The sequence below is a fragment of the Tiliqua scincoides genome, chromosome 3 (genome assembly GCF_035046505.1).
Source record: "Tiliqua scincoides isolate rTilSci1 chromosome 3, rTilSci1.hap2, whole genome shotgun sequence".
Classification (NCBI taxonomy): Eukaryota; Metazoa; Chordata; class Lepidosauria; order Squamata; family Scincidae; genus Tiliqua; species Tiliqua scincoides.
Window position 1 is genome coordinate 135,709,549 of NC_089823.1, and position 25,339 is coordinate 135,734,887.

The following is a 25,339-nucleotide window of genomic DNA, read 5'->3' on the forward strand; positions in this document are numbered from 1 at the left end:
GGTCTCCTTGGGAGCAGGGGTTCTCTCAGGAGTAGAGGGACTCCTCAGAAGCAAGCAGCAAGTACTGCCTGAACCCAGCCCCCAGGCCAAGAGTCTCCCTGGGAGTAGGGCCCTAGATCCTGTGGGATCTCCAGCCAGTCATATGGCTGGAAGAGGTGGGGTTGGCAGGTCGCTCCTTTCTCAGTGGCTGCATGTTAGGGATGTGGCCATACAGAACAATAGCCCTTTCCTTAAGCGGTCCTTCCCTCACCTGAAAGGGGTCCTAGGGATCCTGGCCCTGGGAATTGGACGCCATGCCTGGAAGCACCCAGGATCGGAACCGCTCAGGTCTTATCTAGGCTTGGCCACAGGCACTTAGGGCAGTGGGCCTGTTATCTGGGCTTGGCCACAGGCACTTAGGGCAGTGGGCCTGTTTCCCCCGGGGCCTGCCCAACTGCCCCAGAGATGGCGCAAGCGAACCCCGGGCTGGCCAGATCCCCTGGGGAACACCCAACCATCTATAAACCCCCCCATCGGTGAGCCAGTACAAGCTTTCCCCAAGCATAACCTCCTAGGACCACCGCAGCCTAGCATTGAATGGGGGTGCTGACTGATGAACTACAGGGGGTGGGAAAGAGTCAAGAGCTTGCCCAGGGAGTAAAGCCACCATTGTTCCTGCTGAGGTCTCTGTGAAGTAACAGGACCCCATGAATGTAAAACATCTGACCAGATTAAATAGGCAACTCTCTCAACCCCAATGTCCTTCTATGCGCTGAACCCATATGCCAGCAGCCCAGGTAATCCCCCCAGCAGCCACTGACTCTCAGAGGGGTGGGACCCTCACCAGTCATGGACATTAGAGTAGTACTTTCCTCATCATAGTATAGTATATCACATTTTAATTTTGTGATCTATAAGAAAAATTAATATTCTACCATATTAATAGATGATAATAATTATAAATGGGTAGAAAGGCTAAATCATAATGGTGCACCTAAAATCACTCAATTACTCCATGACTGTTGTGATCGCTGAAGTGGGTGCCTTCTGGCTTGCTATATTTGGCCATATGTAGCAGTTCTGAGGCTGATTTCTGATACGTTGCATTATACAAACTGATTTAATTACATTATATTTGACATATAGGGAAATTGCAATGTTGTTGAGTTTTGTTTCCAAATGAAAACCAATTCAAGACTTTACATTCAGCCACTTGTTCCTGAGAGCCACATTTTTAAAGGGAAATGCAAACGGTGAACAACCTTGCATTGGCCTGTGAAAGAGATGACTTCCGTGAGAGATTTTCTCACAAGCTAACATTTTAATTTTTCAATATAGATTTTTTTTCTTTCCATACAAGTTGTTATTAGGAAGCCTTTGATGAAAATTTTCCTTATCGGTCCCATGTTCCATTGCTGATTGGTATCTCCTGGAAGGCTTGCCTTGCCTGCATAAATATTGGTGAAGGAATTAGGTGGAGGAGTCCTGGTAAGGGTGGCATGTAGCTTTTTAAAATAACCTTTCTTCATCATAGCTCGTTCTTTACCTGGGAGTCTTTTTTTGCAACAAAGGTAAGGTTTGGTGGTTTGAACCTGGTGGTAGGGGTAGCCAAGTCCCTTTAGGGGCTTGTGCCTTTTAGGTGAGGGGTGAGGCTGGGAAGAGGTAGGACATGCCACCTGTTGGGTCAGAAGACACAATGTGGCTATGCCTAGTGTCTAATGGACATGGGGCAGACACTTGTAATAGGGTTAGTTTCGAGACTGAAGGTTGCCAACACTTAGGTTGGCTACCTTCAGTCTCGAAAGACTATGGTATAAGCCTACAGCACCCAGTATTCCCAGGCAGTCTCCCATCCAAGTACTAACCAGGCCTGACCCTGCTTAGCTTCCGAGATCAGACGAGATCACTTAAGTCCGGTGAGAAAACAGCCTATCATATGAAAAATAAGCTTTGCCTGTAAGTGGTATGGCTTATGTAGAAGGTTGACATGCCGTTAGAGACACCTGATGTTTCAACTCTATTACAATTGCTTCATATGATAGGAGGAGGCAGACAGTCACTTTAAATTTCTTAATAAATCTGCATGGTAATCTGTACTTATAGACACATCATACCCACTTTTGACTATAAAATGATTTTGAAGGAGGGACAAACCAATGCCTTTTACAATGGCCAATTGTTAATTGCAATGTGTTGTATGGACTTGCAAGTTTCACTGAACTGTTCCTCATGCAAAGGGCTCAGTGCACCAGCCCAGTCTTCAAAAGGATTGAGCCATTAGACCCTAGTTAGTATATATAGGATTGTAGTTTTACTTTAAGTCGTTCTTTTGCTTTTAGTCATGGCAAGTGGCAATATATGCAGGACACTGAAGCCCCGATCTTCTCTCTTCTGAGTCGTCATGTGGCATTTCCAGTACACTTTCAAATATTTCATTCCATCCTTATTAAGGACTAGAAACTTTATCTTTAAAATGCAAAACATTAGGAGATTAAAAAAAATTATATATCATAGGTTTGATGCTCCCTGAAAACTCAAGGACAAATTTCACAGTGAGTAGATGTTGGGTGGCCATGTAAGTTGAGAAAGGCAGGGCATAAATTATTAAATAAATAAATATTAGAGCACACCTAATGCACACCTAATGGCATGTGTATCTATATAACAGTATCTATATAACAGTATTTTAAAAAGTGTATAAACAGTAACAATCACAAAATCTAAAAACAGTAAGGCAGAGCAGACAGAAAAAGCAAATTATGAAAAGCTCCACACCCACACCCACAAATTTGCACATACACCCTACATTTCTATAGTATCTGAGAGGAAAATGGTGTGTGTGTGTGTGTGTGTGTGTGTGTGTGTGAGAGAGAGAGAGAGAGAGAGAGAGAGAGAGAGAGAGAGAGAGAGAGAAAATAGTCCTTGGCTCACACTAATCTATATTTTTTTAAATGTTATTTCTGAGGGAGTGATTTATTTACAGTGACAGCTTGTTACTTATGGTAGCTACTGCCAGCTTCTGAAGTAATCTGATAACGTCAAATTGTGAAGGGAAGCTATAGGCTTTGCCTTGACTGACGTGCTATAAATCATGTACATGGCTGGTATATGTGTATATGAGGATGCTCGGGTTGATACTGATAGAAATACAAATCAAATACAACATATGGCAGCCCAGTGGAAAGCTCAGAATTCTAGATTTCAACCTATTGGATTTATATTTCTGAATGAAATGAAATAGCCATGCTTGGTTTTATATCAAAACTTCACTTCTAGGGATGATCCATTAACTTGAAGCCCAAATGTAGGAGAGGAAGAAATGTACAAAGAGAACTGAATGGAGAATGACAGGGCATGTTTTGAACTGGCAATGGGACCAAAACCCATAAGCAGGATGGGCAAAGTTACTCACCAGTTGCACGTCTTCAGACATGCCAGAAGCAAGTGCAAAGTCAACAGTGTGGCATCATATTAACCCCTTCGACAGGAGCAATTGCCATTCTTATATAATTTTCATTTGTCCTGTAGCTGCAGTAATTGAAGTTGGACTTGGTAGAAGTCTTTTTGTAGACTGGAACACTTTACTTTACTCTGCTTGTACCAGCCTAAATCTCAGCTGTGTGTGGTGACCAATTTTTGCATATGAAAGCAGAGTATTGGGACTCATATGGGAAATATTTATAATAATCGGTGGTTGTAGTTCTGCTTCTTCTAATGATAATGTGCTATTTTTAATCCTATTGGGGTTTATAGGAGTTATGGAGTTATTAGATTATGAAAGTAAAACGTATGTGTGTGTGTGTGTGTGTGTGTGTGTGTGTGTGTGTGTGTATTTAAGGTAAATGTAAGATTCTGCATCTTTGCTGTTAAAATGTAGAAAAGCAGCGGCTGCAGTCCTCTGTGGACTGGCTTCAACCATACTGGGCAAGTTGTGTTAAGAATTTTTAGGTATAGCTATGAAGTGGGCAATTAGATTTTTTAAAATCAGAGTTTATCTATTTCACAGAGTGATTTCTGAGGGGGGGGGAAGTCTCCTTTCTGATGCCTCTTAAAGTTGGCAGGAAAATGCAGTCACCAGGGTTTTTATAGAGGTAGGGCCCATGAGAGGAGGTAAAGGGAGTAATTTGTAATCACCAATCTCCCGCGCTGTGTTTCATCCCCTCCCCTCCCTTCCCTTTTTGGGAAGGGGCCCCAAAGAAACTTTGTACCCCTTGATAAAATTCCTCTCAGAGGCCCTGCATATAGGTTTCTACTTGTCACATTTCAGCACCCCGGATGAGGAGAGTGACAAGGAGAGAGTCTTATGCGTGGCCCAAATCCTAACCAATTTTCCAGCACTGGCATAGCGGTGCCAATGGGATGTATACTGCATCCTGCAGTTGAGTGGCACTCACGGAGGCCTCCTCCAAGTAAGGGAATGTTTGTTCCTTTACCTTGAAGCTGCATTGCTCTTAGTGCTAGAAAATGGGTTAGGATTGCACCCTTTGTGATATATTGTATATACCGCATAAATCCCCTTATTTGAAGCATACCACTGGATGGGATTGTTCAGGAGCTGCTAGAGCAGATGTTTGTGCCACTGCCCTGTGGGGTAGGGCTGCACACTGTCTTTTCACTGTCCAGAAAGTTTATGGCCACTGAAATAACCCACTGACTGCTCCAGAACTGGAAGGGCTATAATAGCTTCTATGTCAATTGGAGACTTTGAGAAACAGCAAACTCTACTGTATTCGTTCTTAACCTGCGGCTGCCTTAATCCATACCTAGATCTTGCCTGTCTATCCTGGTGTTATTATTTTGTCCCCAGTCCTATCCAGCGTTCCAGCTTTGATGCAGCCATGCCAATGGGGTGTGCACTGCATCCTGCATTGGAGGGAGCAGTCCTGGAGGTCTCCTCCAGATAAGGGAATGTTTGTTTACCTCAGGGCTGTATTCCTGCTGCATTGGTGCTGGAATATTGGATAGGATTGGGCCCTTTGACTATTACATCAAGAACCCACAATCACGATGAAACAGAGATATATAGGAAGGAGACTTAAAATGTTGGCACTGAAATTGACTGTTTTGAAGTACTGCCTTGCAGGACACCTTTAGCATTAGGATCCTCTACTTTTTGTTCCAGCTGTGTTCATTTGTTCATAATAGAAATGAAAAATCAAGGCATTATAGTCAGTTTAATGAGGAATACATACTGATGGGAAATACTACTAGATTGGTATGGAGTCTGTCACTTAGGAAATGAGGGAAGTTGACACTGATGCACATGAGATTACCATAGGAGCTTTCTAGATTTAGTTTTATGTTGGGAATTACAAAGCGTATGGGGTGATTCCACAATGATACTTGGCCAACCAGGTTTGGCTAGGCCAAGGACAACGGAATATAATGGCAAAATAAATGAACAGGTGTTTGGGAAAGATAATTGATAAAGGATTAGTTCTGCTTAATTTAGTGAACTGTTAGCTTATTTGCCAACACATATTTGAATGTCTGCAATGTATTTAAAAATTATAATTCAAATATATAAAACATTTTTCTTTTGTAGAGCTAGTTAGAGATGTGTAAAAACTCGAAACCTTTTTCGCGTTAGTGAGAGCGGCAGGCAAGGCCATAAGCTTTTAATTTATATTGTCCTTTGGACATTTTTTCGAAACTATTTACCCATTACCTCTTAGGTCAGTGGTCTAATAATGCAACAAAGCACTTTTTGAAATTGCAGATAATTTCCAGTGCTCAGATCTCTGTGTAGCGCTGATGGGGGAGGGAAGCTGATTAGGATCTTGGGAATTGTGCTTGATGGGAACAATCTGGTAGGAGTGAAAAATTATTAAACACACACAGCGGGAGTTGTAGGATTTACCATTGGTGTGCAGTGCTATTAATTCTCATTGCATCATGCAGCAGCTTGATTGCACACTGTGAATGCTGTTTATTGGAGAAAGGGTACAATTTTGCTTCAGTTTGTTGTAATGTAATACTAAATGCTAATTAGACCTCTTAAAATAATTAGAACCTTTTGCTATACTTAGAAATAGAAGCAGCCGACTCAGCTGATAGAAACAAAGGCCTTTAAAGCAACGCTAGGCACACTTCTATAGTAGCAGTGCCAACCTCTTTAACTATTGGGGATTTCTTTAAAAAACATTTTAATTATAGGATTATAAACAGATGCATTCTTCTGGGCCATACTGTTGAGCTGAGTGAAAACATAACTGGTCGTTAATTGACGAAGAGCAGGGACAGAAATGGTCAATGGGCTGTTCCAAGCATCTGAAATGTGAATCACACCCACTTGTAGGGGGAATTGGAATTAGTCTGGAGAGGCTGTGTCTCAAGCAACTCTTCAGCAAAAAAAAAAAGAAAAAAAAAATTCCAGGGTGCTTTACAATCAAAACAATACATACAATGAATATACAATACAATACAATGCATATAACATTATAAAATAGTACTGCAAAATATACAGTAGTGTGGGGCTTTTCTAGAAAGAAGGCACCTGAGGAGGGACATGAGTGAGTCATATTAAATTATGTGTGGGACAGATGGAATGAAGTTTTCTCTCCCCCCCCTTGCATTACACCAGCACCAGGGGACATCCATTGAAACTGACTGACTGGAGAACTAGAACAGACAAGAGAAAATATTTCTTTACCTAGCATGTAATTAATCTGTGGAACTCCTTGCCACATGGTGAGACATGCTGGCACTTGATCTGGATGTCTTACAGGCCATGATGATTATATACAACCTCTGGGTTTTAGCGGTAACCTGCCAGCTGCAAGAGAGTGGCAAAAGGTGGCAAGTATCTTGTTGCCTTGTGTGCTCACTGAAGCATCTGGTGGGCCACTGTCAGATACAGGAAGCTGCACTAGATGGAGGCTTGGCCTGAACTAGCAGGGCTTGTATTCTAAGAATGTTTTAAGTAGAAAAACAGGAGAAAGTAATAACAAGTAAAGATTAAAACGCGCTCAGATGACATTCTAAAATGTCGGTAAAAAAAAAAAATCTGTGCTTGGCACTGAAAAGATAAAATGGTTGGCACTACGTGAATGTCTCTGGTGAGAACAATACTAAACGTCAGAGTACTTTCATTTGAAAATCTAATGTAATTTCAAGTAAGCCCATGTTGTACAGTCACTGGACATGTGTCTAGCTGCTTAATTTCTGCCTGGAGCCATAGGTACCAAAGCTGAAGAACCCATTACAGCTGTGAACTCTGATTCTGGATACTGCAGCAACCAACCCAACTGAGTGGAATATTTAGGGCCAAATCAGATGAGGTTATGGAGATCTGTGTCTATAAAGGTTTGCAACAGCAGCTGTGGCAGGTAGACAATTCAAATCAGGACCATGGGGAAGGGGGTTAATTCCCCTCCACCCACCCACCCCCCCGCGCAATTTCCCTTATGAAAATTGCTTCCCAACCTGCTGTGTTTTCCATTAAGGAAATCTTGTACCTGAAAAAGCAGCTTGTGGTGTCTGTCAGTTTCTATTGGGGACAATGGAGCAGAAGGAAAGAGTCAACCCTTGCCTTCTGTGCTGCGATTGCCTGTGTCTACTTTTTCCTCAAAATTTAAAGAGGGCAGGGGATCAAACTGTAAATCTCTGTTGTCTCACCTACTTCTGCTGTCAGGTGGATCACTCACTATGGGCACATCCCAATCTAGGCCCACTAAATAGTCAATTGCATGTTCATTCATTATGTTAATTCATCGCTAGCATCTTTAGGAGTGTAGATTTGGTCCTCCAATATTTACATTTGTAGGGGCAATTGATTAGAGCACACCTTTCAAAATAGATACATTGCTTCAATGATCCTTAACTGCCCACCCAACATAATCATTTCTAGTTTTATTGCATTCTTGGATGGGTTGTGTGTGTTTTCATGAATCCTGATATATAACTGATTAATACAAGAATGCCAGCATTTGCAGAAATGTCATCACTGTTGGTATTCCTGCTAAGAGGTCCATGGCACTGTATGCACCTCCTCAGTTTTTTCTGGACACACAGCAATGGTGTCAAATGTCATCAGTGGACATCCAGGAATGCCAAGTTCCAAGCTGCAAGGAGCTCAGCTTCAATGAAGTTTCAGCTGGACAGCCACACAGTGTAAAAGGAATAGTGATCACTGTTCCCTAAATATTATAGTAATTTAGAAAGTTAGTCTATATTTGATCTATAATATATATTTGATCTATAATAAATAGTCTCAGCAAATAACTGGAACAAGAATGTTATCTTTTATTCATATGGCACAGACTTGTGTGCTGATATCTTAAAAAAATGGTTTGTCTTGTGGGTGCAAGGAATGGATAGTATTATTGCTCTGTCTAATATTTGGATACTTCCTAAGAATTAATATAGAGGGAGGCCCCGTATCCACAGGTCCTGAACCTGCTGTTTCAGTTAACCACAGATCAGATCTGCGGGACCCCTGCGGGTCTTCTCTGGAGGCTTGCAGAGGCTGCATGCATTTGCCCACGGCCTGAGCGGGCTTCAGAATGGCCATTTGGACCAAAAAAAAGTGACTTCCGGTTTTCTGAGGAAACCAGAAGTGACGTCTTTATGCCTTATACTCAGGGTTGCCCCAGAGGACTTCCCCAGGCCTCAGAATGCCTTACAAGAAGGGGGGAAAAAACTACTGGTTTCCTGAGAAAACTGGAAGTCACTTTTTTGGGGCCCAAATGGCCATTCTGAAGCCCGCAAAGGCCACAGGCAAACACGTGCAGCCTCTGAGGGCCTCAGAAAAGCCTCTGAACCTTACCAGAGCATAGCTGCGTTTGGGTTTGGAGGGCTTGGGAGGGAGCGTTCCTTGGTCATGGTTTCAGTTAAACATGGATACTGGAGCATGCCTGTATATAGCACAAGCCATTCTAGAAATGTTAGGATGCAATCCTAACCTCTTATGTCAGTACTGGAAAGCACTACAGCTCTGAGGTACAGCTCTGAGGCGATACAGCTCTGAGGTAAGGGAACAAACATTCCCTTACTTTGAAGACACACACTTGCAGGATGCAGCACATGTCCCATTGGTACCACTATGCCAGTGCTGGAAAGCACTGACATAAGGGGTTAGGATTGCACCCTTAGTTGTCATCAAGTCTTGAAGGCAAAATTATGCAGTGTGCTGTTTGATTTGGCAACACGTATATCTAAACTGGGATAATACAGAGAAGATTAATACAATTTCTGTAGAAAGATGTCACACAAATTCGTGACGTGTTCCATAATGTTAAAGGGAGAGGGAACAGAGTTCATTGGTGGAGCCTGTCCTTTGAATTTAGAAGGCTCTCAGCTTGCAGCATCTCCAATGAAAAAGAGTTTCAGAAAAAGGCCTGGAGGAACCTCTGCATGAGACTCTGGTGAACTGGTGTGAATCGGAGGAGGCAGTACTGGATTAGATAACCAACAGTATGAATGAGAGGAGCTCCATATGTTCAGTTAAAAACAAAGAGCATGCCCTGTTGCAACCTCTCACTTGTATGAATGGCTTGTTGCCCTCTTAAGGCTTGCTTCAAAAGCCTTGTTGTGTAATTAATAAAACGGGTGCATTTTTCTCTCCACAAGTCAATGCGACGAGAGGGTACATTTTAGTGGCTCCTTGATAAGCTGGTTGACTGCATTATCCTCAAAACGCTCCCTTTCTTCTGTGTTCTCTCCAAGATGTGAATCCTTGAGAAGCAACAAGAGGGCAATCAAATATGACTGGCATATGTTTTTATTTATATATATGAAATATATTTTAAAAAATCTGGTTTGAGTGCATCCTATGTACTGAAAGCAACAGCTTTGACAAACTGCTGCTGTGTGACCTGGGTAGTCCTGGGTCAGAATGAGAGAAATTGGTGTTACACTAAGATGTATGTTAATACATATATTATTTATACAGGCATTAGAGAACACGTTGGTTGTCTCGGCACCAGCCAAGGTCTCGGTTTGTGGCCTTGGGGCTTTCAGTAGATCAGTTTATCATATGTTGTGGGGGTTCTTCCCCCCCCTTTCTTTTGCTTATGAATAATTAAAAACTTAAATTACTTGCCATGTACAAAATTCATATGCCGGGGAAAATAGCTACATGAAAATTAATTTTCTGTTCTGGGAGACTGACGGGAAATCAATTAATCTTGATGTATTATTTTATGCAGAACAGGGTGCAGGAACCAGCCGAGAGAATGGCTACAGCTGTTCTTGTTGGTTGGGCCATATATTATAGTTGGCGGGTTTGACAGCTTCTGAAGGAAATGGCTGAAGGGTATCAGGCAGGTGAATCAACTGTAAAAATTTATTGGAGAATACAAACTGTTTCTAGGGGACTGATATAAAACTCACACTTGAGAACTGAAGTATTGAATGTTTGTGCGACTGGAGCAGCTTGTTGTCAATATTTATAGCTTTTCTCTTTGTTACATGTCCTATTTGTTTGATTAACTAGTCGGATGTTCGTGTCTGGTTGATAATTTATGTATTGTGCCTTCTGTAGCATTTTTTGATACATTAAGATTTACCACTGGGTTTTCGCAGAATGCAATATGCTAAACAAAGTGACAGAGGTGTTTACAACGTGTTTCAAGTTTTATAACTCACTAGGTAGATCAGCAACTTTTGTTTACAGTTGCTGCTATTAGGTTGAAATGCATGTTGGTGTGCAAAGGGGTTGGAGATAAACCAGTCTCCTTTAAAAAATCAGAGCAGATAATGATCAGAACATGTGTATATATAATTTGGGGGATTCTGTTAAAGATGTGTTCAGTCCCTTACATTGCGCATACATAATTTCTAAATGAAATGCATTTTTCAGTTTCAGAACTTCTCTAGCAGACTCTTTTGTTATCTAGCATGTGCATACTGATGTTCTGCATGGGTGATAAAAGTGAAAGTATTATAATGGTGTCAAACAAATAGTTCAGAGTGATAGGAGATGTTTTATTAGGGGTATGCAGTGTTGGACAATTTAAGAATGTGTGCACAGTTCTCTCCAGAGGGAAGTTAACTTGTAGGCAGGACAGTGTAGAGAGGTGTATGACTAGAGTTGAGGAGCCAGCAGAATTGCCATGTGTAGCAGGCGGTAATGATTGTGAATGGAATCAAAAGCCCATTGAAAGGCTGGCCCCACAGACTGAAATCTGTTACAAGCCAGACCCTGGATCCACCTGCAACATACTCTGCCCCCTTCATCTGGAAGGAGAAGTCTAGTCCCTGGAGACACAGGGGCTGTACATCTCTGGCTACAGTTCAAGTGATGCCCCCCCCCATGGTCTTTAATGCTGCCCTTAGGTGCTGGCCTGGGGAGGATGAAGCCCCAAATTTGACTGGTTTGGCTTGAAGTTGGAATGTGAGGATTACTTTGTCTAATGGATTTTTCTTTGCTCTATCACCTCATCATAATCTTGGAATGGTCTTTTCCCTGCCTTATGTCATGCTTCTTCTCTTTGCTCTTTCAATTATTATTTGGTCTTGTTTTATCTCCTGTAAGAATTATTTGGTTTTACTTTTTGCCGAGAAGGAAAAGAAACTTTCATCACTGTGTCTCAAAGATTGTCTACCATTTTGTAGGCATCTTTTTAAGTTATACATGACCTAGCTACCCTTACTGTCCCACCTACACCCATTACTCCAGTCTCCTGTGATCTACAGGGTTTCTCATAAAATGTACACACATTTTAATGAACTCTAATTCATACATATAGTCAATCCTTGGTACTAGTGGGTTTGCAACCTGTGGAATCGCTTATCCATAGGGAGCAGGACTGCCACTTAGCTCGCCGTATTCATTGGGTGTTCTTGGCTATCAGCAGCATAACGAAGGTCAGCTACATTCAGAATGCCACTTGAGACTTTCAAAATGCAAAGGAGATCCTCAGAACACAACAGAGACATTCAAAATGGCATTCTTGAATAGCACAAATAACTTTAAAATAGCTGTGGGAATCTTCAAAATGGCACAAAGAGCTTCAGAATGCCAGTAGAGACCTTCAGAAGCTTCACACAGCCATTTTAAAGCTACCTGTTCTATTCAAGGGTGCTATTTTGAAGGTCTTCACTGGTATCCTGAAGGTCTCCTGCCAGCAAGTTTGTTACCCCTTCCCCTAACCCCATTGATCCCACAGAATCAATGACTCCCTATCCACTGCTTTGGTATCCGTTGAGGTTTCCAGGAAGCTATCCCCACTAGATAGCAAGAACTGACTGTACTTCCTTGTAGAAAACCTGCAACCCTCAAACATCTAAGGGAAGCAATTGAAGAGATGTGTGAAATCATCCCAGCACTCAACATTGATAGATGTCTGCAGATCCCTTAGTCAATGATGTCAGTGTTGTACAGACTTAAATGGGAACATTTTGAGCACTTGATTTAATTCTAATTAGTTGATTAATTAACTGGGGGTGCAATCCTCACCAACTTTCCAGTACTGGCATATGGGGCATGTGCTACATCCTGCTGTTTGGGGGCAGCCACCAAGGCCTCCTCAAGGTATGGCAATGTTTGTTCTCTTACCCATATGTTGCATTGCCCTTATGTCGGTGCTGGAAAGTGGGTTAGGATTGCGCCCTGGGTCAAGCAAATGCTTCTGTGTACACCATGTATATGTGTGAATTATAACATGGCATGTGTATGAATTATAGTATCATTGTATATCTGCAAATTGTAGCATAAAACATTTGACAATGTACATTACATATATACATATATACATATGTATATACATAGGTATATACATATATACAGTGTATGCACATTTTCTTGAGATGTCCTCTATATATTTAGACCCTGAGCATTTTTCCAGGGATTTTCTAAAACTTTCTGAAGTACTTTGCTTCAGCGTTGCACAAGTTTAAAAAAGAAAGTGCGTGTGTGAACTGTGAGTGAAGAAATTTCTGTGTTGAGTTTTACCTGATCCGCAAATTCATTAGGAGGCTTTACGTAAAGTGCCGTGTGTGCCCACCATTGTTGCAATATGAGGGTGAAAATACTGGACTGTATCCTGCTTTACAGGGCTGTTTGTATGAATTACTGAGGAAACAGCATTCAACTATCAGGTAACCTTTTCTGAGCTTCAGAGGGCTGTATTTGAACTAGCAGAAGCATGAGCAAATCTGGACTGTAAAGCTAGGGAAATTCTTTGCCACAACCTGTGCCTTCCTTTTCTCACTGTATGTCTTACACTGTAGTACAGTTTCTGATACATTGTAGGGCTGCAGTATGAGAAGGCTTCCACTTGCCCAAGAGTTCACAAGCACTAATAGATTTTGTTTTAAATCATTATACTCTCTTCTTCCACTTGCGATTCATGGAATCCAAGCCACGTAATGCTCTTCAAACACTTGAGATGCAGTATATATATATAGTATTTATATTGCTTTGTCATTATTTAGTGGCAGAAACGAAGCGTTCTGAATGGCCTTGTAAAAGGAATGTTAATAATGATCAAGGTCGACTTTCAAGGACCTATGCTATAAATTGGTCTTGCTAGTAAGTTTGAAGGTGAGTATACTTCCAAGTTAGTTTGGCATCACCTGGGTTTTGGAGGATGGCAAAAGTGAAATGAAATGGTGATTAGACTACAGCAGACATGCATATGAAAAAGTCACTTTCATGCTTGTGGAGTCTGGATAAAATTTGCAAGTGTCAGTTGAACATTCATCCTTTTTTGGTAATGCAATAAAAAAAACTGCAGAGCATCTTAAAATACAGAAAACTAAGAGAAATGAAATGTATGGATTTCTGCTTATATTGCCTTGCTACAACACCAGCTAATTGCTTCTATATATTTTGTTTCACATAATTTAACATGCGAAGGCATTTTTAATGCACTTATTTTAGAGACAATGGTAGGAGTTTAATTCTCTTCCATTTTATAAGTTGGCAAGGGCTTTATTTAGCATCACCGTTCGACAGTTTTGGTAAGGTTGAACTCTAAGTGTCCTTCTCAGTAAGAAAATATATAAAGAAATCTGTGAAGTTTAAAAACAAACATATTAATGAAATCTGGCCAGCACAACCTCCTAAAAATTAGCCTTTACTAGTCCAATTTTCCCAGATGTTAAACATTTGGTGATGTTATTTGGAGCTGCTTGAACCACATTAACAGCCAGCCACTAGAGTGCTGAAACAGTTGGGCAGTATTGTGAAACACACATGAAAAGGAATGGAGAGACATTAGATGGTGGTGTTGTGGTTTCAGGAAAAGACTGGTTTTTTCCCTAAGTTTTGTGTGCACAGCTACGTAAATTGTTTAGGAACTAGAAGGTGAAACGTGCCAGATACACAAGCCTGTAATTGCTACATGAGCTTGGCAGGTATATGCCATTTAACAATACATCCAATATGACAAATTATTGTTGAACTAAACTACAGCCTTAATAAGATCACATCTGTTCATTCTATGCAGTGAACCAGATGTGTGATTTAAAGCATGTACTTACTACTTTCGCATTGTTGTTTTAAAATATTTAGCAGGCTCTTAGCTACAAATACAAGAAATATGTTTAAGGTATAAAAAATCTCCTTTGCAGTTATATATATTTCTTTGGCTTTTGACACTTGCATACATTCTCTAGGAGGGTCGTCACCATTTAAGTGGCACTACTTTTGTACCTATATGCGGATTGCACATAAGTATGTTAAGCACGCTAAACAATGACCAACAAAAAGCTGCTACACCTTGTTATAAGTTGGCATGTGTGACAACCTCAGCAAATGCAGTGGGTGGCTGATACCAGAAGGCAAAGAACACATCCTGTTCAAATGTGTACTTGAGAGACAATGAACTCATTATATAACTGCAAACTTAGGCTCACTATTGAGTGCAAATTTGCCAAGAAGCTCTCCAAGTATTCTTGTGTGACATAGGTTTCCAAACATTATTCACACATTATAATTTTGAGTGTATGCCTAAATATATAAAGCAGGGCTCGCCAAACTACAGCCCTCGGGCCGGATCCAGCGTTTGGCAAAAGCCCTCCCCTCTTTGAGCAATGCTTACTGTTCCACCTGCTTATCTTTTCAGGGATGCTCTGGGCAGTCGCGTTTGCCTGGAAATCCTGGTGCAAAACCTGCTGGAGCAATGGGTTATAGACAATGGGTTATAGATCCCCAACTGCTCAGAGCATCCTTATGCCCAATTCGGGTGAAAAAATAAGCGGCGCATGATGGAACGGTAAGCTCCACTTGGGACAGGGAAGGCTTTTTCAGTGTTCACTAATATAAAGTGACAAGCACAAGTATGCTTCTCTAAGGATAAGATGGGTTCTTTTTGGTAAATAAGTGTCACATTTGTTTCAAATTACAGAGAAATCAGAGGTTTGTTAGAGGATTTTTGTAGCTTTATGGCTACTGTATTCACAACCAGGGTTTTGGTGTATAGGCAAGCTCACAGCCCTCTTCTCATATAATTCCTCCATGCATTTAATTTTTTATAAATTAAACCTTTAGAAGGCATAAAATACAAAGCATACAAAAAATACAGGAGACTGGAAAACAAAATAGACCACATTGCACACATTTTGTATGCAATTAAACAGTACTACCGAGACCGGGGTCAGAAAAGATGGCTGCCCATAATCACAGTTAGTGATAGCCTATTGGCTCCAATAGAAGCAATGAGTTTAACTTTACATCTTTGAATAATGGCATGAAGACAATCAGCTAATTGTATAATAGTTGACTTGTTAGTAGAGGAAAAGAGGAAACTCAAAATCATCATAGGTTCCTGAGTGGTAAGTCAGTAATGGATACAAAAAAAGAAGAAGCAATATGCAGATCTTCATACCACAGACAATTTAATACAATATCCCCCTGGTTACAATCACAGTATTTATTGGCTTCTAAACATCAGTTAAATCTAGCATTCATTTCTTTAGACGGGAATACGTTGCATCTGACTAGTGTGTAAGCACCTGAGGATGATCAATCAAATAAAATTATCTGGCACTATGTCCAAAATTAAAGGATGACTGTAGATGGAGAGGTGAGCAAGTCATAGCTGCTGATGCGAACGTTTTCTATTTCTCGATGTCCTGGAGTCTAAGTAGGAGAACCTTAAGAGAACTATCTAGAGTTCTCTTTCCCAGGTGATCAACCAAAAGTCCAATAGAATGGAGTTTGGAAATAGAAAGCGTTAAACCCATAGGTCGAATAGAATCAGAATTCAGTGCTTGAAAGAAAGGAACCTACTCTGCTTTGTAACAAACATTGAGCCAGAACTTTAAAAATCTGCCCATGCTAGTCAGAGTTGGCCGGCCTCAAGGCATAATGCCGCATAAGATACACAGCGAGCAACACCAAGAATCTTGTAGAGAAATGTTGAATAGATTCTCTCTACTTCGGAATTAAACTCAAGAAGCCAAATTTGAATGCCATAAAGAAGTTGGGCAGAAATTTTAGCATTAAGTATATGTAAAGCAGCTGGTACACAAGAATTTCCCTGGGTATTAAGAAAAAAAAAAAGATAGCCTGAACCGTTAATTTAGTGGATGCAACTGCAGATGCCCAATGAAAGGCCAAGATAGTTTATAATGAAAATTCAGGTCCAAGTATTTGAATACTTTCTTGCTGGATTGATTTGCCAAAAAACTGCCAAGAGTGGTGTTTCCAAGATTTCAGAAATACTAGAATTTATAATTTGTCATAATTATGCTGTAGATGATTGGTGTTAAGATATTCAGTACATCCGAAGATGTACAGGTCTGAGAGATTAGGCCCGTATCATCTGCATATAGTAAAATGGATATCGGCAGGTTACCAAGTTTAGGACAGTGAGAATCAATGATTGCTAGATGAGCAGATAGGTCATTTATAAACAGATTAAATAGTGTTTGGGCATGCACACATCCCTGTTTAACACCTTTTGGTAGATACTGTGTCTGATAATTTATCTCGACAATCCAGTCTAATTTGACACAAGGTATTAGAGTACAGTCTCTGGATTAGGTGCAATAATCTACGATCAGTACCCATTTTAAGAAGCTTGGACCATAACAAATCTCTGTGTCTAATGCAGTCTTAAGAGATAAAAATGCTTTAAACAATTGGGAATGCGAGCCAGAGAGCTGCTTTAAGACTAGGTTTTCTATAGGACCAAGCAGTGGTCCATGGAGGATCTGCCTGTCTTGAAACCAGCTTGCTCTGGACCTAAGATGTTCTGGTCCACTGAACACATAGATAGCCTATTTAAAAGACAGAATGCATATAGTTTACCTGGGATCAAAAGAAGACTTATAGGTCTGTAATCATAACGGGACTTCTTGTACCCTTTTTTAAAGAATGGGTAGTATAACTGACTGAGCTAAGGTATTCGGCATAATCCCAGTTCTATCTACCCGGGTAAAAAGATCCGCAAGAATGGGGGCCCACCACTGGGGCACAGCTTTTAACAGGTTAGATGGGGTTTTATTGGGGTCAGCCATTTTCCCTGCCTTAAGTTGACCAATAAGTGCCTCCACTTCATCAATAGAGACCAGAGGCCATGGCGGAAGCTTATCCATCGCTTCAAGATTAATTGTAGATTCAGGGGAGCAATTTTTTTTAAAGATTCCTAAAATAAGATTCCCATGTTTAGGCAGGGATAGAAGAAATGGAATCAAGTCTTGTAGAGGGAAGAACTCGAGATGGATTCTCAGAAAAGTTTCAAGTTATTAGATAGAACTGCATTTGCTAAATGGTGCCATCGGGCCTGGCATGATCATTGCAGATTGCTCTTAATTGCCTCCATTAGCTGCTGTCTTGTACTAAAGTAAAGAGAAGGAAGTTCAGAGCCCTTACTATCTTTGTATTCTCTGTACTACGCGTATCCATTTTTCAGTTTGCATGATTGATCAAAGTCCCAGTAATCCTTATCCAACCTTGCTCCTGAGGTAGAAGGATACTGGTGATCTAATGTGTCCAGAAGGTACTTAATTAAGGACTCATAGTTGTTTGAATATTGGGAGGGAGCCTGAGTCACATTCTGAGGAAGACCGTGCCCTTGCTTGTGAATTCGAACTGACCTTTACTGTATTTTTTGCAGGTTTACCACAAACATAAACTATGAGTTGACCACCTATGTGCTAGAGCTATGTATGAGAGTACCACAGGGTAGAATTTTTAAACTGAAACAAAAATGTACTTGCCTGTCTTTCTCTGGATTCTAATATTGAAGTAGAAGAAGCTATTTTAGGCAATAAACCTTTCTGATACTGAAGTAATTGTGCTATCCGCACAAAACAGCTTCCACTTGCATTTTTCATTCCAAGTACAAAAATGGATGAGATTTTAGAGTACTTCCTACTTAGCTGAGCGTATTATTTAACAAAGCCAATATGTACAGCGTATACCACTGATTCCCAAATTGTGTGCTAAGGCAGGTTAGTACATCAGAAGAGGGGCTGAAATGTACCTAGAAAAAATTAAACCACTGTATTGGATGCACCCACCACTTTATGGCCTTTAGAGAAGGGAAGCTCTGTGAAGCACTGATTGACCTTTTTCTGCCAATATGTAGGTGATGACACCATTCCCCAGGAAGGAGTACAGTCATACCAGGTTTCCCTGATGCAGCTCATGCTACAGCTGACTGGCATGGGGGGATCCTAGCAACATCACCTTTGGCCAGAATGCACAGCCTCATCCCTGAGCATTGACTGACTGGGCAAAAAGAAGGGCAGCACATGGGAAGGCAATATTAACTGGGCTATTGTGCAGTTGCAGAGAAGATGCCTGCCCATTGTTCTGAGAGCTAACAGCATGTCTCAATCTCTTTAGAGATACATACTGCATATAGATCTGTGTATCTATCTGTGTCCATCTGGCCACACAATGTATTCTAAGATATTCCTGCTTCTTTTTTTAGTAAAACTTTGGAGATGATGCAGTACAAAATATGCATAACATTTTCTGTCCTAAAACTCTCTTGCACTCCTTCTTTACTCTTTCTGTCATCACCCTTCTGTCTCTGTCATCATCACCTTTCTGAATCCGCTTTATCACTTGATTTTAGTCACTGAGTGGATTTATTCTACTGTTCATTATCTTTTTGAATGCATCAGTGAAGTCACACTCCGACAGGTAACCAAAGTCTGGAAGAGTCAGTAAAAATCAGAGCTATATCCACGGATTGTTTGCTATGGATCTCAGCCTTTAGCCCATTAGGCTTAGTCTTTGGTCTACTCTTGAGCTGCCCTACACCAGTTCCTCCTTCATAGGCACCTGATAGTGATGTATGATAGAGTTATCTTTGTGGTGGCACCTGCCCTGTGGAATTCTCTTCTGCAGGAGGTGAAATTGAATCCTCATTGGTGTTTCAACAACAAGCAAAGACCCTCTTCTTCAAACAAGCCTTTGCAGATTATAGAATTATTCACCTTAAAAAATTCCAGTCATATAATTTCTTACCTGCTTCCCCGGTGCTACATGTTTTTTTTCCTTTCTGCTTCCTCCTTAGATGTCTCTTAGGTGGTCTTGCCCAGTTAGGGATTACACTTGGAAGGAACTGACATCACAGTGCTACAAAGATTTGGTTTGCCTGATGTCCCTGAAGACAACATAAATAAGTAGATGTACGGGGTGAGGGGACACCTGCGGCTTCTGCTTAGTTGTCCTCTTTTCTCTTAAGAATATGGGTCGCCCAACCGGTTTTTTGTATAGTACATGGCACTATTAACGGTATCAAGGGCATTGTCTGCTTTGTGTTGTGTGTGTTGCTTAAATACTGGCCGAAATCTGCCACAGAGTTAGATGTGCTTAAGTCTACTGAAATCTATGGCAAGCTTAGCTCTGTCAGATGGAATGAATAATGGGCATTGTTTCAAATCCACCCTGCTAAGCATAAGGCAGCATACGCATTTCTCAGGTGTACTCTATCCTGTAACTGCATGCCCTTCCTGCTTTATTATGCAATTTAATTATTCATGTCTTTCATTTATTAGCAGTAAAATGGGCTCTGGAAAAAATAATTAGATTAAGAGACTAAAATAAGTGCAAAGTGTAAAAATGACAGTAAAATGAAATAGGCTTCCTATTTGCTAAAGTAAAATGCAATCAGATACTTAATTATGGCGACGTTCAAGAAAATGTTCCTCCTCCAGATAGCAGCAAAGCCACAATATGTTGTGAAACTCTCTTCCATCCAGCTTATATATATTGTTATTATCAGAAATGGTGAGCAATGTGGTAGCAGCTTCTTTTTGTTTTTTAAAACCTCTGTTTGATATAGATCACCGATTCTCAAACTGTGCACCCAGGACCCACCAGTGGGTCGTGACCCAATTTTTGGTCGTTCATGAAACTGACAAGGCAGATTAGACAATGCACATCAAAGGTTAAACAAGCTGCTACTTGGGAGGAGCACTGCTGCTCAATCACCATAATAGCCACACCCCTTGGCATTTATATGTCTTTTGCAATTGATCCATCTAACTCAGTACTGTCCACCAGGATTGGCCCGGGTTACTCAAGGAATCTCAGAAGTCCATTTAGCTGGCAGTGCTAGGGATTCTGGGACTTCTGCAACTGAAGCATGTTCTTTGGCTGCATTATGGTCTTTCCTAACCTTATGATCTGGACCATTCTTTTGCAGGACTATGGAATATGAGGTACAGAGTCTGTACAGCCGTTCTTTTATCATGTAGCACGGGCAAATAGAGACACTAGTTTTTCATGTTTTGGAGCTACCTTAATAACAAATCATGATGGTGAAATGACATGCTCAGACATTGTTAACAGAAGTTCACAGTAACTAATTTGTTCATTTTAATACCTTCATGCCTTATGGGCTTCTCAGTGGCATCTGACTGGCCACCATTGGAGAAAGAATGCAGATCTAGATGGGACTTTACTGTGATCCTGTAGGATTCCTCTTGTTTTCTTCCTTTTCTTTCTGTGTACCCAAGGTGGTCCAGTTCAGCAATTACCGTATCAACAACACAAACAGTAAAACCAAGATATATTTATCTCATGTCTTTTTTGCTACAGAATTGAAATCATTGACTGCATTTTGTTGGAAAAAATTCAGAGCTTTTATGCTCTCAATAACAGTGATAATTCACAAGCAATCAAAATGATGCTTGTAAACAACTTGTCTAAGCTGACCATGATCCTGCCAAAGCTGAGCACTCTGTAGTCCTCTTGATGCCAATGGAGAGTTAAGCACAGGCTTAAATGTTTAAGTGTTGCTGAATCGTGCACAATCTCCGTAATACTTGGGACAAAGTCTACTTGACAAACTCTACTGGAAACATTTTATAATTAATAATTGTATTTTTAAAAATGTTTGCGAGACTTTGAAATGTACAGGAGGCCCTGTATTCATGGATACCGTCTCCACGGATTGGGTCTGTGGCCCCCCCCACACACGCCCCCTCCAGAGTTGAGGGGAACTCCCACCTCCGGATGGTCGTCTGAACCCAGCAGAGGCCGCACGTGTCCATCCGCGGCTTCTGCTGGGCTCAGAGTGAGCCTTACAATAAAAAAGTGACTTCTGACTTTTTTCATATAACCAGAAGTGATATTTTTAATGCATTTTAAGGCATTAGGAGCCCCACCAAAGCCTTCTGCAGAGCTCCCCTCGCCTCTTGTGGTAAGGGTCATTCCCTGGTATCTGTGGTTTCAGTTAACCATCCCGGAACAGAATCTCCACAGATACAGGGGCACTGTATAGAGCAACTGCGCAAAGAAGAGTATTTCTTAGCCAGTATTATTTTAATTGTATTTTATCTAATTTTATTTTTTGCTGAGTAATAATTGTTGCAATGGGAGACTGTAATCAAGACATAGTTATCTTCCTTACACAAGCACTAGAGAGAAAATATTAGTGTAACTTAGGCGGAGATCTAGCGCCTTCAACATCTCTCATATTTTGTGCTCTATTTTCAAACATTTTAAATGAAGATTAGTTTCTTAAATTCACTCCAGCACTACATGCCATCAAATCTCATCACCAGTCACTTAGATCTCTAATTAACTTATACTCTATAGGCCCATTTCTTCGGCTTACATTTCTTTCAAGTCCCTCTAATGTGCTGAGTTACACTGGAAAGAAACAATAAGATTTAAGGGAAGAATTAATTTAAGAAAGTCGGGAACAGATAAGGGAAAATGAGAAAAAGCAGCTTAGTATTTTGTCTTGTAAATGGCCTTGCTCTGTTAGACCAAAGAATCCATTTATTCAAGAAGGGGAGGGATTGTTAATGAAAGAGATGATGAACACAGCTATTACAGTAATGAATTTTAGCACTCACTTTATGTGATATTTTATTTATGAGCTGCTTGATTATTCAGATAAAGACAAGAAGTTTATAGCAGTAGATTATGTCTTGTTTTCATAAACATATTCAGTAGTTTAATAAACATAATTTATTTTTTTCACTTTAAAAATGAGCAAAATTTATGAGAGATTATTTTAGGGTTAATGAAGTCTAACATTAAGGAAATATTACCCTATAATATTGGAGCCTTCAGTACTGGAGATGCAATAGCTTGATTTTTTTTCCTTAAGGGCTATTTTTATATATTACACGTTTTGTGCCATTACTCCTATTTTTACAAGTTCCTCTCAGGCCAATTCAGTGAAAATTACACACAGAAGTTTATAGTTCTGTCATCTTGTTTTACTAAAAGCTTTAATAAATACTTAACAATTGAATGAAAGAGCATATTTTGTAGAAAGATGCAGCTAGTGAATTAATTGCTATAATATCATGGAGATTATGGCAGGAGTGCTATTGATTTTGCAAAAGAGTCCGACCGCAATAAACTGAGATTTTGAACCAGCTGATTATGCAGACCAAAGTACATTTAAGCAAATAAAACTACAAACAGCGAGCTTGGTGTTTGCTGGGGAGAGTCGGATGTTATAATTAGCAGCATTGTAGTTATCTAATTGACATCCTGAAATGCTAAGATTGAAAGCTACCGCACAGGGAGTATAGCACCCTACAGATCTATTTTATTGTGTCAGATAAAAGGGAGAGAAGCAAAAGAAATGAGGAAAACAGGCAGTGTAACAGATTTAATTTGCAGGGGAAAATTTGTTCTAATGTATAATGCAATCTTTACACAGAGGTGCAGTGCTTTCAGATAGAGTCTCAGTGTAGAGGAAAGACAGCCGACACATACACCATCCTCCTCATTGATCAACACTGAAAAACAATTTGCTCTGTAGCAATATAATAATGAACTATATTAAATCACAGGCATTCAAAGCGAATAATGTAGGCCTTAAGGCTGAAACTTGCATCCTGTTTTTAAGAACGTGGATAATTCATTCGGTGAATGAATGCCCATTTTAAAAACACGTTTAAAATCTTTTTTGTGTATTTTGAAATGTAAGTGAAAAATTTGTTTCATAATGTAATTTGCCAAAACCTGTTAAGCTTGTTTCTTTCTTGCCCATGTGCAGCATGTTAGGACGCACACAAAGGAATTGTGGGAACTTGGGAAGGAACTGGCAGGTAGGTTTGCATTTTCCAGCTTAATTCACTTGATGAAAAGCTGCTGCTTGTGATGTGTCATATATCAAAGGTAGGGCATCAGTAATCTTTGCTCAAGGGCACGGGTAACAGACAGATAGACATGTGAATGAGATGGGAAAAAAGCGACTCATCCTTTTCTGCTAACACCACGGCGGAGATAAAGGAAGATTTATGAGTCATCTTGGACCACATACCAGCAAGCAGCACACAGTATTTTTCACATGTTTCCAAAATTGGTGGTGGAAGGCAATCGGGTTGTCACAGTGTCCATCAGGTGCTTTTATGGAGAAATTGGGTCCTTTGGGCTTCATATTCAGCTTTTTTATTTGCTGTGGAGAATGTGCATGTTTCATTGTGATTCTGTGTGTGTGTGTGTGTATGTGTGTGTGTGTGTGTGTGTAAATGTATATATAAAGTAACTGAAGAGTCCTGCATTCAGGTAGACTCTAGATCCTAGCAAGAAACAATCCATTCATAAAGGGTTAGAGTGAAATTAAAGGTAATAGATGCTAACATTATTCCAAAAACATTAGCACTGATGGAAGAATTCACAAAATTCTATAAATAAGTGTTATCAGAGGTCTTATGCATATGCAACTTCTAATTGGAAGAACATTTGGATTTTGTTTCTGTTTCATATACTGTGTTTCTGCGCAAGGCTTAAAACAGCCCTTCTGTAAGCAGGGAATCCCTTCCGCATGCAGAGGGGAACCTCTGAATCATCCCTCCCTCTGGGTTTTTATACAGCCGTGGAATCATTTTTTTTCAATATTCTCAGGGGCGGCCCAGTTATAGAGCTGACTGAAATAGCCACTCTGGGCAAAAGGCTGGGGGTGGGGGGGAGATGACACCTTTCACTTGCTTGCCATTTCCTCTGGCCCACTGTCCCAATCTCTTCTTCCATGCTCTCAATATAGAGCACACAAGAAGGGGAGGCTCACCACCATCCTCCATGATGTTTGGCATGAGAAATCTACTTGGGGAGTGGTATACTCTGACCAAACTTCAGAACATTCTTTTGAATGACTGACTGAGTGACTGACAGCGCAATTCTAATCCTGCTCCAATACAGCCAGGCTGCATGGACTGCGCTGTATCCAACACAAGTTAGGAGATGGCTAGAGGTCACCTCAGAGTAAGGGGATATTTTTCACCTTACTCCAAGTAAAGCCATCCATATGGGGCTTGTTGTATCCCCACCACCTGTTTGTCTGATGCAAATCTGAGAAGCTCAGGCTGGCCAGGAAAGTGGTTTTCATACAGCATGTGCTGCTGATCCTGTCTCCTCCTGGGCTCCCTTTTTTCCATCCTCCCCCACTCAGACATGTTCCCTCCCTGCCTCTGAACCACCCTCCTGCCATCCTTCCCTCCCCCCGCCGCCGCCCAGCACAAACCTACCTGTGCCAGCTGCCACAGGGTGAGGATCAAGCCTGGCCAAGCCAGTTGAGGCCTCTACGTAGGCATAGCCAAGTCTCGATTTGGTGCTAACATGCCTTATAGCACATTTGCACACTTGGAGCCGGCTCAGAGAGCACTGTGCTGGCTCAAATACCAGCTTGGATTGGGCTGTGAGTTATTTGTAAACTCAGTTACAAGTTTGTAGAAGCTGGCTTTGGGCCTTGACACTGCTTGCAACCATCCTTGGGCCCACCCAAAACACATCTTACATTTCTCTTTTTGGTGGTTTAGATTCTGTTAAAATTTCAAGGAGATTGAAACGGCGTGTCTTTAGTTGGTTTGAAAATGTGTTCCATATTTCAGAGTTCCTATTTTTAATCAGTGATTTTAAAAAAGGCACCTAATCCAACTTGTATCCATGTGACAGACTGAAACTTCTGTTTGCATTATGTTCCCCAAAAGGAAAACGGTGATTGCTGGAGTGAGCAGGCGGCAACAATGTGTACAGTATTTG

General features: G+C 40.7%; 1 protein-coding gene and 1 non-coding gene across 2 annotated transcripts in view; both read left to right on the forward strand.

Moving 5' to 3' along the window:
• The window catches only part of LRMDA (leucine rich melanocyte differentiation associated), a 923,478-nt gene that overhangs the window by 252,390 nt on the left and 645,749 nt on the right, over positions 1–25,339 (forward strand). The window lies entirely within an intron of this gene.
• Positions 9,112–9,216, forward strand: LOC136647067 (U6 spliceosomal RNA). Its single transcript, XR_010794237.1, has one exon. It is a non-coding gene; the product is annotated as a U6 spliceosomal RNA (small nuclear RNA).